The sequence below is a fragment of the Habropoda laboriosa genome, unplaced genomic scaffold (assembly GCF_001263275.1).
Source record: "Habropoda laboriosa isolate 0110345459 unplaced genomic scaffold, ASM126327v1 scaffold33, whole genome shotgun sequence".
NCBI classification, from domain to species: domain Eukaryota; kingdom Metazoa; phylum Arthropoda; class Insecta; order Hymenoptera; family Apidae; genus Habropoda; species Habropoda laboriosa.
Genome location: NW_017100187.1, coordinates 1,087,508 through 1,098,755, shown reverse-complemented (window position 1 = coordinate 1,098,755; position 11,248 = coordinate 1,087,508).

The following is an 11,248-nucleotide window of genomic DNA, read 5'->3' as shown; positions in this document are numbered from 1 at the left end:
AAAATTCTTCAGAGAAATAATTCCACAGAATGTCCAAAAACTCCCTTTTCCCTCGATCGTTCGAACGACCTGTATTCTCGACTTCGTTGCACCATTTCCCAAAAAATCACAGTGGCCAGATTCTTTCGAACTGTTGAAAAGAAGAAGATCCTCAACTCTCCACCCCATAGTAATGGTACACCATAGGAGAATGGTTGTGTCACGTATGGGGTGGGTGGATCGGCAGGTAAAAGCAGGTAGGATCGGGTAATTGAGACGTGTTCGAGGCTCATAGAGTAGACGTCGTCGGGAATCCGAGCGACGATCATTCGTAACCTTACACGGTGTGTCCCGGAGGACAATGGCGTCGCCGCGTAGAATGCCTAGCGTCCTGGTGCGAGCGATAGTGAACGGGAGAGCGTCTCTTCCGGGACATTCAGCGAGCGGGGATGCGCAAAGTGCGGAATCCCACGGGACGCGTGGATCTGGCCGAACGTTTCTACTCTCTGAAACCTCTCTTCTTTTTCCTCTGCTGGCAGTGTACAATAGCTTGGAGGTTCAGGCCTTGTATCGAGGCCTTTCACGGGCTGTCGCGAGGAAAAGATTGAGGTGTTCCACGGGTAAATACGGGGAAAGTTGTTTTTGTCACGCGAGACCGTTGAATTTTCACAATTTGTGGACAATTTATTAATTAGAGAAAATCGTGATCTTTTTCTTTCTTCTCGTGAAAATAAGACATCTTAGATCCACCCTCGATAAGAAATACGAGATAAAAGGAACGTGGAACAAGTAGCTTGCTAATAATCCCTCCCCTTCCGAAGACATCCGACAAGACCGCGCTAATCCACTCGAAATCACGTCTTTTATCCCTGCTGTAACCCTCATAAATTGAGCTGGCTGAGAAAACCGAGCACAGCTCGAAACGCAATTGACTGACACACGACCGTTCGCGCGCCTTTACGATCTTGTCGTTTGAGAAAACGCGTGGAAAGACGCGAGGAAGACAGAGGAGGAAGGAAGGTCTGTTCCGTGGAAAGCCAGAGAGAGGCTTTTAGGTCACTGGGTCTCCCTTTCACGACATTGTCGCGCAGATTGACGCGAATATTTATGCCCTCCTGGTTTTGCTGTTGGCATTCGTGCGCTCAACTCGACCACCTCGTGCTGCACACAGATTGGAACGAGAAAGATGCAAGTGGAAAAAGGGCAAAACTCATCTCTCTCTCTCTCTCTCTTTCTCTTTCTCTCGTATTATAAACCTGCTTACTGTACGGTTCGCAGAGGAGAGAGAGAGCTTTCTCCGTGAGGAAAGATCATAAAGGAGAAAACAGAGGCCGAGAAGTGTCCACTACCGAGTCGAGTGCACTGTGTACCTCGTGAAATTTTCGGGGAAAAGTTTACGACGATTCCGTCTGTCCCTGTTTCGCCCGTTCCGGCAAACCAGTCGGTCTCTCTTTGTTTCGAGCGGTGACTGGCGGCAAATTTATGACGAGTCGTACGCCCGGGCTTGTCCGCCGCGTTAGAAAGCTCCCGTAAACTTTTACGGCGCGAGCGCACCTCTTTATTTGCCTGCTTGGAAATTATATGGCGCGTGGCCTGCTGCCGCGACCACCACCGGCCACCGAGGCCGCCAGGGCCAGACCAAACGAGACGGATAATTTACACGGTGATGCTGCCTCGGAGAAGACGGAACGCGCGCCGCCACGCTCGTGAAAGTTTTGCTTTAGGGTAGGAAGACCTTCGAAGCTGGAGTTACGATGAATAATCTGGTCATTTCGCCCGGTGAATAGGTCATAGTGGTCTCTTGTGAAGGTAGCGAAGTCGAAGATTTCCGATTTGCGGATTTTCGGTTCACTTGGAGAATTTTTTCCAAGGGTGCTTCTTATGGGGATTAGAGATGGGGATGTGAAGGAGGAGCAGACACTATTTTTGTGTGATTTTTTCGAGGTTTTCTTTCAACTTTTTCACCTCAAAACGAAGATATTTCTCTGATTATTCGGATTTGCGGATTTTCGTTTTGTTTGAAGAATTTTTTGAAAAGATGCTTCTTATGGAGATTGTATGTGGGGATGTGAAGCAAGAGTAGACATTATTTTCGCGTGATTTTCTCGAGGTTTTCTGTCAACTTTTTCACCTCAAAAGGAAGATATTTCTCTGATTATTCGGATTTGCGGATTTTCATTTGACTTGAAGAATTTTTTGGAAAGATGCTTCTTATGGGGATGTGAAGAAAGAGTAGACACTATTTTCGCGTGATTTTCTCGAGGTTTTCTGTCAACTTTTTCACCTTAAAACGAGGATATCTCTGATTATTCGGATTTGCGGATTTTCATTTGACTTGAAGAATTTTTTAGAAAGATGCTTCTTATGGGGATTGTATACGGGGATATGAAAGAAGAGTAGACACTACTATCTGGTGGAGATTTTTAAATCAGTGATTACCCAAATAACATTCTACAATTATCCCTCCCAAAACAAGTTTCTAACAAAACTACTTCTTCCTTCAAAAAATTCTAAAGTTCTCCCATTCAGAAGTCCTCGAATCACCTTTCAATTTCCCAGAAACCTCGACGTCTGGTGTCTTCCAACTTCCACCAGGTTCCAAAAAAAAAACCGTCTCGATCGAAAAACAGGAAATCCCTTAATCCGATTCCCTGACATCTTCCTCGCCCACGAAGAGAGAAAGAGAGAAGGATTCTGCTCGCCTGGTGGTTCAGGTACCAGAAACCGAAACTCTGGCCGTCGGTCGGCCTACGAAATTAGACACGCGTGGCCAGTCGTTCTCCTGGCCGTGATTTCGCACGGAGAATCGACGCAAGGTTTTCGAGGGTTTCGAACGATACGCACCGCCAAGGCGTGACGAACGATCTCGAATGGAGAGGTGAAGCGGAGTTTAGCCTGCACGCGCATACCCTTATTTGTTCCGCAGCAGTGCGGAAACCGAGTGAAATCAGAAAGTTTCCAACGCGAACGAGAAACTGTTTGCGTATTTTTCGGCTACAGTTTCCGTTTTTCCCTATGATATCGCAAATTTGCACTAGCCCGGGATTTTCGTATTTGAATCGATCTCTGTTTCGACACGTGTTCTATTTTTCTTTCGCACAGCCAGCTAGTCTCGAGAGGGAACCAGAAAGGAAGAGTTTTCGATCGTTTTTTTTTTTTTTGTTTTTTTATCGTCGATAAAGATAAGAATAATTCGTCGATAAATCTGTGAAAAATTGCTGAAAGTTTCCCTATAGAAAGTGGAAAACAATGGTAAAAATCGTGGAATCTTGGTTCGTGAATGCGACTACGCCCCAGTGGTCTCTGTAATTGTTTTATTGTTCCCGATATACCAAAAATTAACGCTACGCTTCCATTGACTATTGTCGATACCTCGTACCATGGTAATCCTATAATTCAGACCGGACACCGGGACATCGAGGCGAACAATGCCGAGGGTTTAATGAAGGAAGCGTCGAAAGTGTCCAAATATTTACCCTTACTTGTAATCGGATTAATTTTTCGTCAGGGGGATGGAGAGAGGAGACGTAAACTCTCGCAGGAGGAGGTGTTGTCGACTCATAGAGACTCGCCACATCACCTGTGGCGCGTTCGTGGTCACTGTCCCCATTGTTCGTCGATAATATCCTAACTTGGAGGGCTTCTTAACCAAAATTTCCAAGTCAACGAAGAAACCGAAACGAAACTTTCAGCTTAGTCTGAAGCACAATCAGTTGGACGGTTTCAATCGGGTGTTTAACGAAAGAATGCAACTCGTTGTTGCAGACAAAGATATTCGAGGAAGGGTCGGAATTTTCGCGAACAGATAATACGATTTATCGCTAATTGTCGGGGCGAGGATCGACGCGATGAAAAATAGAAGATGCGGTTCGATGTTACGGCAATTACGCTCCCGCGATCGGAACGAACGTGGAGGAATTCGGCGTTATAAACAGCTCGTTGGGTATGGCGCTTGTTAACGAGGAGAACTAGAATCGAAACGGAACCGTTTGTCTGCTTTTTTACCTCACCTTGCCTGCGTGGTATTAATAGTGCGTTGTATAATTAATCGAGTTTCACATTGTCGCTTGATCTTTCTTCCGTTCGTTTCAAATAAATCGACGCGATAAACAAAATGCGTAAACAATGATCCATAAATATCGAATTTACCACGGACTGTACCAAAGACGAAAAAAAAAAAGAATCAGCTTTCCAAGCTCGTTACCCATAATTAGGCCAGTAGGAGGGTAAACAGCGGCGGATTCGCCATGGTCCACGATAATAAAAGAAACGAACACACGCACATACACATTGGGGGTTGGTTCACACAGTGTGGGGTGAGGCGATGACCGTGGGCAGAGGTTTTCGAGAATGGTACAGTGGCTCGTAGCTGGAGCACCACATATGGCCATCCAGGAGTATTAGATAATGGTGTTAGCTCTCCCCCGTATATATCCATGCCTGGCCTCTGGCACAGCCCTTAGCACAAAGAACCCCATTCTACAGAGAGAGGAGGGTAGCAATGCACGCCACATGCATTATTGCTGGCCCCGTTGCTGGGTGCCCTTTATAGGGCCCTCCCCACCTTCCCCACCCCTGATTGTGTTTCAAACTTCAGTCTTAACTCGCCGCTGTTCATCCCGAATGCAAAGGGCGCCTCTCTCGCTCTCTCTATCTCCGTCTCTCTCGTTCTCTGTCACCGGTATTTGCAAGCCCTTTTCCTCGTCCGGTGTGGTAGTACCTCTGTCGCGTGAATTGCTCTCTTCTTAAAGGAGAACCGATATTGCACCTCTCTCTGTACCCTATATATTGCCACTTTCGAATTTGATCGAGAACCCTGTGTGACAGGCTCTTCGCTCTCTTTTTTTTTTTTACACCTTTTTCCAGCGAATGAAATTTCGAGCGGTGTCAGGTTTTCACAGGATAGTTGCTCTTATTTTTTTCACACCTACGGATTGCATTTTTCGGAGTAATTATGCTGCCACCTTTGTCGAGCGTATTTTAACTCGGTTACGATAGAAAGATCGGGGAAGAATTTAATTTTCGTTCCTTTTCGAAGAACTTCGAACTTGCTTAAATCGTATTTAGAAGGAGCATCGCGAAATGTCATAGTTCCGCGTTATGCAAATCGATGCGGTAAATTAAATACTCGCACCACTTTCACGATCGTCGGATACGCATAACTCGCGCGAAATTCTATCACCCCTGGAGCTGCAACAGTGTACGACGGAAAGATTGCGATTCGTGGATGATGCCAACCCGAAGATCCGTATTAGCCTGGAATACTTGGGAGAAGGGTAGCACGAGCGCGGTTGGAGTTGGTATCCGAGCTAGAATAGGGCCATGGATGGATACCTCTCGCGGTATTAACGTCTACAGAATGGATCAGCAGTTGGCTAGAGGGAGGCAGAACGGCTCGAGGGAGGAGGTGGGGTGACCGAAAGGAGCACGCGGGGAGTAGAGTTCGGTTGATTTTGAGGGGTTGCTACGGGGGTTGTCGTGGCGTACCCCTGCGGGCTCCCGCTCTCGGCTCCTAGAGGCCAGGGTGGTTTACCCCCGACGACCGTAATACGGCTGTACGAAGGGTGAGAGAGTGCAGTGGAGAGAGAGTATACACACACACAGACGCAGACTTACACTCGGATACGGGAACGCGTGTATAACGTACACAGGACTAGCCGCGTGCTTCGCGTACAGTAAATGATGTTAATGGAAAAAGATTTGCTCTCTCTCTATCTCCTTCTCTGTCTCTCTCTCTCTCTCTTCCTTCATTTTTATTTCTCTCGTTTCTCATGGCCAACAACGTGTTTGTACTCGCGGTTAATGTATTCCTCTTGCAGGAGGATTTGCACCGGCAAATGGAATCGCTGATCGTCCAGCCCCTCTCTTTTATTCTCTCGTTCACTTTGTTTTTTCGAATCCAGCTGCGAAGCGCGCGCGGAAGGGTGTTTTGATTGAAATTTTCGCCGAGGAATTAGAAGTTGGAGATTTCTTCGAGGATATCGCGAGGATGTTTGCCGTCGTAAATTTCGCTCCCCGTACGATACACGAGTTTTGGGGGTTGTCGGACGTGGCACGCTCTCGTAGAAAAGGGGGCCGTTGGACCGCGAATAATCGATAAATCTGTCCTGGAAGAGATCACCCCCAGTCCGCAGTTGGATATCTCTTCGGTCGGTTTTGGTCAGGAAGGAACTTGATAAATTACACTGCGACGAGATTGCTTCTTCAACCCTTTCACTCTTCCTCTTTCTTCTCGTCTATTCAATTACAGCCCTCTGTGTGCTACACTTAACACTCGAAACAAAGAGAAAAAAGAAATATTCCACGATCTTCAGAAAGTTATTTCAATCTGACCCCTTTGATCACGGGAACTTTTACTTGGGGGGGAATGGAAAAAGGAGGAAAATTCTGGTGCACGTTCATGAACGCGTGGTTTCTCGACTCCTGCAGAGGACGGCGGGCACGAGGAGGTCGTAATCTACGTGAGAACCTCTGCGGGGTAAGTCTCACCCCATCCAGTGATGTGTGATGGACCTAAATGGATGAGACGCACCCCTGCAGCGGCTGCTCGCCTATCGGCTGTCCATAATTTTTGCTGCTATTCCAAAGGGTAATATCTAGAGGGTGGGCAGAGAGAGAGAGAGAGAGAGTGAGGGACAAGAGGGGGAAGGAGGGTGAGGTTGGTGCCTACGAGAGGACAGCTACTAAGTACCCTCTTGCCTCTTGTTGGCGCGACATTAAAAATGCCAGCTGCTTTTTGCACGCGTTCTAGACGAAAGTCGCCCCTTTTTGCCACCCTTTACACGTGTGTGTGTCTCTCTATTAGCTTTGCCGATTTTCTTTTGCCACGTTCTTCGCTTCCTCCTTCATGCGGTGCTTTGTGCCCATCGACTGATCGACTGGTTCATGTTATTAAAGTGTCGAGTGCTAAGGGAGAATGTACTTCCCTGAAATTTCCTTCTTTTTCTTCTGTGGAAGATTGGTGAAATTTCATCCTATTCGAAATTATTCCTCGCAACTTGACGATCTCGATGACCATGTACACCGCAGAACTCGAGAAGAACTGCGGAGAGAGGGTGATATGTAGGGTAGGCGGGTTATCTGAAGGAGTGTGAGAAATAGAGAGAGAGCCAGCCTGGAGATATTACGTAAGTTCATTTCGACGTGAATCGATTTGGCAAATTGGTCAATCGCTGAGGGGTCAAAATTTCAGTGGCGCGGCCAAAGAGGGTAGGGCGGCTGCTAACGGAAAGGTCGAGAGGGAGTAGGAAGGTCGGGAGGTGGAGACGGTGTAAGGAAATTGTTCCGACGTGTCCACTTCCTCCCGGCCTGATGAGTTCCGTTTCGCCCTCTGGATGGCGGGCGGCTTGCCTTGGAAAAGATTCAAGCCTTCGGCTGGTCAACTGCATCAAACTTACCTAGAGCCTCGATTTGCCGAGTTTCTCCACGTTACCTCTGCTTGTCCGCCACTCCATTAACCGTCTTCCTCCCGGCCCTAACTCTTCCTAACTGGATTTCTTCTTGCTACGCAAGAAGAATCACTGAAATTCTAACGCGAGTGACTTCATACCTGTTCGTAATAATAATAAAAAATTAACAGTTCGATTATTCCGTTGTAACGTAACTCTCTCCAACTGGCACACTCGACCAAGTTTCATTTCACCAAGTGGTCGTAATTATCGCGCGATGAACACCGAAGTTTATACTCTTGGCACAACGTCATAAACGTCGCGTACGACGCGGACAAAGCGATCATTAGTCGCGAAAGATTAAACCGAGCCGTGATGGGCGTGGCGCGAGCAGCAATCGCGGTTAAGATCGTCTGTGACTTAATTAAAATTCTCTCTAATGTCCGCGCGGCACTCAAAGGGAGTACAGAGAATTACGAACGCACCGTTTCGAATAAAAAGCGTCGAGCACACACCCACACGGTTCCACGAAAGCAATTAACCAAAGAGTATATATCCACCTACTTAACGTGTTTGTTGAAAGGGGGTGCAGGCCGTTTAAACGATCTTTTTAACCCAATTTACAACGGTCGAGATTCTTGGGAACAAAGGCAATCGGTACCGGTAAAGATACACCCCTGCCAGGTAATGGGTGTGGTGTGATCCTTGATTACTCCTTGGAATAAACCGGCGAGAATAAAACGAGATGACTAAGATTGTAAAAAGAAAGATAAGGGTAAAGGGAGAGAGAGTGTGTGTTTGAGGATATGGAATATAGGCGACGATACAGAAGCGGTTCTCTAATTAAATTAGAATTCTCCAGTCTTGGCGGGAAAGAAATCGTGGAGGTGGGCCCCAGGTCTGAATCCCCGCCGGGGGAGGATCACCCGTAAACATTGAAAAAGAAAAGAAGGGGATCGAGGTGTTTGGTAAAAGGCATGGCTCGTTATAAAACGAACTCGTAAAAGTTTATACGGGCTTTCGCCATGCGACGACCACAACTTTTACCTCAAGCAATCGGGGCTAGGTTGGTTCGAGAAGGGCCAATATTGCACTTCTTCCTTCCGTTTTGTGATTGCACCTTCGGAAAACTGGCGGAGACTGGCTTGGGAACCCTATCGTAAAGTCGATGATCAAATTGTACGCTCGTAAATGACCGCGACGAGGAGGAGAAGAGGTGGGAGAGAGATAGAATTGGAAGGAAGGCTGTGTGCCTCGCGTTCGGGAAAACAGGCCTCGAAAACGTGGTCACACCGTTTGGCTGCTAGCAAACACACCAACAGGGAGATAGTCCCTCAAACAAACAGCCTGAGTGCGGTTTTATAAGCGGCGCAAGCGGGAAATTTTTGCGGTTTATTGCCTTTTACGACCGTCGTGAATTTCCTCTGTTAAGCTCGAAGAGAACTACGACGGCGGGGAATAGTTTTCTTCTACGTTGAACTTCTAAGAATGGTTTTTCGAAACATCAGGATCCGTTAATCCAACGAAAATAACAGCGGAGAAGAGAGAGAGAGAGAGAGAAAGAGAGACGAGGCTAGGAGGAGGAAGGAAGTCGTAGAGGAACGCGAGCGACGCGTTGACAAATTGCCGGGGAACCGGTATGGTAATCCGATAATAGAGAGAGCAGGTTGATTCGGGACTAACGAGATTAATTATCATGTTTGATCTTGTGACACTGGCCCCGTTAATGCAGTCGCGCCTGCCCACTCTGCTGCCTGGTTGGCTGACTGTCCGTTTAGCCGACTGTATGCACGGTGACTTGTGCCTGGACGGGAGACGCTCGTTACCTCTCTCTGGTCTCGCTGGTGAGCTCGATGAAGTTGATGAAGTCGCGAGGAATAGGTGAATCTCTGTCCTTTGCTTCGTTGCTTTTTACCTTTCCTTCGATTCGTTACATCGATTTCGTTCTACGTAGGCAAGAATAGGTGTCGCGTGTATTAGGATCGCTGTAAGCAACCTTTCCAACTAATTTTCTCATCCTAATTTCGTTGCACACTTTTGCGCGTTCTCGAACCAGTTTTCAACGTCACCGACCGATCAGATAACGAGTAGATAACAAATTAACATCGAAAGGGAGAAAGTTACCGTTCGGCTTCACCAACGTGCAAGTACCGATCTAGAATAATCGTAAGTCTGGAATGGAGTCCGCCTGAAAATCGGTGGTTTCCGCGAAACGATGCGCCTTTTCACCGTCCCCCGGTGGCAATCGGTCAAACAACCGTGTGGCCTGGAAATATGCTCGCAGCCACAGACACACACGCACATACGCGCACACATACACCCTCTCTCCCTGCGATGTGTGTATGTGCAGACGAAACGAGTGCACGAACGTGTGCACGCAGCCGGGCGCAGGTTCTCTTTAATCCGCTGGCTGCGTTGCTTCGTGACGGATCGATAGCCGATAACAACCGGGTCGAAAAGCATTGCCATGCAAAACAGCTCGTTAGGCGCCTCCCAAGGTATCGCGCGAGCGCGTGCCCGTCTTTATCTTGAAAGACGCCAACCACCTCGAGATTCTGGCGCCTCTTCTCTCCACCCTCGCCAGCTCGCCTGGATCTTCCTCCTCTCTCTCTCTGTACGTTCTTTCCTTGGATGGTCGTCGAAGGAACGAGAAACGTACTCGACACAGAGAGGAGAAGAAGCTTATTATTCACGTGGTCTGCCTTCGAGGAGACAGAAGACCCATCCTCTCCGGCCAGAGGATTCGTGTAATCCTCGACACGTTTCGCGGAAGATCCAGGCAATTAGCGGAGGCGCGTTTCTCCCTTTTTCTTCGATGGACGCGGCGCGGCGGCGGTCTCTGCTCCCTCAGAGTAGTTTTTCAAGCGGTTATGAAAGATTCAATGATTCATGCTGGGAGGAGTGGTCTCTTTGGAGGAGGACTCGTTGGGCTATTCGATAGGTTGACAGGAGTTTAACGAGAGGAATCTGAGATTTTAATGAGTATTTCTGGAGAGATGTTTGCTGGGGGGGTAATTAGGACGATTGATAGTGCAGTCGATTTAATTTAATTATTGAATAATTTATACTGCAAACATATCTCGCGATATAGACCCCAAACTATTCGCTGTTCCACGATTAATTCCGAAAAATGCTCCCTGTCTGCAATTTAAAAAATTCGCTTCTTAACTTGGACTAACACGGTTATAGCGTGCTGACATTTTCAGAGAAGAGCCCTTTAGAAGTAGCGTAATCCACGCAACGCGGCGTGCAGACGTAAACGTCGTTTCTCGCTCTCTCCCTCTCTCTCCCTCTCTTCGGCATCGAGCACAGCCTCTTTCGCATGCGTGGCGGCTGCGGTCGCCGCGTTGTTGGCCGGCTTCACCGGTTGAATCGGAGGCTGAAGGTGCGGGAAGATACGGGGGCAGGGTGGTTACTAATTGTCCGAGCCCTTCACCCCGCGAGAGCCCCCTCATCAACGCTGATTGCCTAACTCTAGGACCCTCGAGCTCTGTCCTCACGATCCAGCCGCCGGTAGGAGGATCCTCTGGCATGTCGACACGCTCAGATCGTTCGAATACTTTGCCCTCGTATGCTGGCCCTTTACCGTTACCCATTCGACCACCTATCTCGCCTCTGTTTGCTCTGGCCTCCTCCTTAAATTTTTCGCGAGAATTTACCTTTCGACGAAGATCGTCATATTTTTTGAGCAAATTTAATCTGTCTCTCGGTAGAATTGACGTTGGACGTTTCGTTGATCTCCAAGTACTGCTGGCTACGAGGGATTTGGAGGAAAGGATAGAGAATCAGAATAGGTAGAAATTAGGTTTGAAAGCGTTACAATGCCACATCGATGATATTGTGTAAAATGACAGTCTGAGTTGTGCGAATGTAGTGATCTA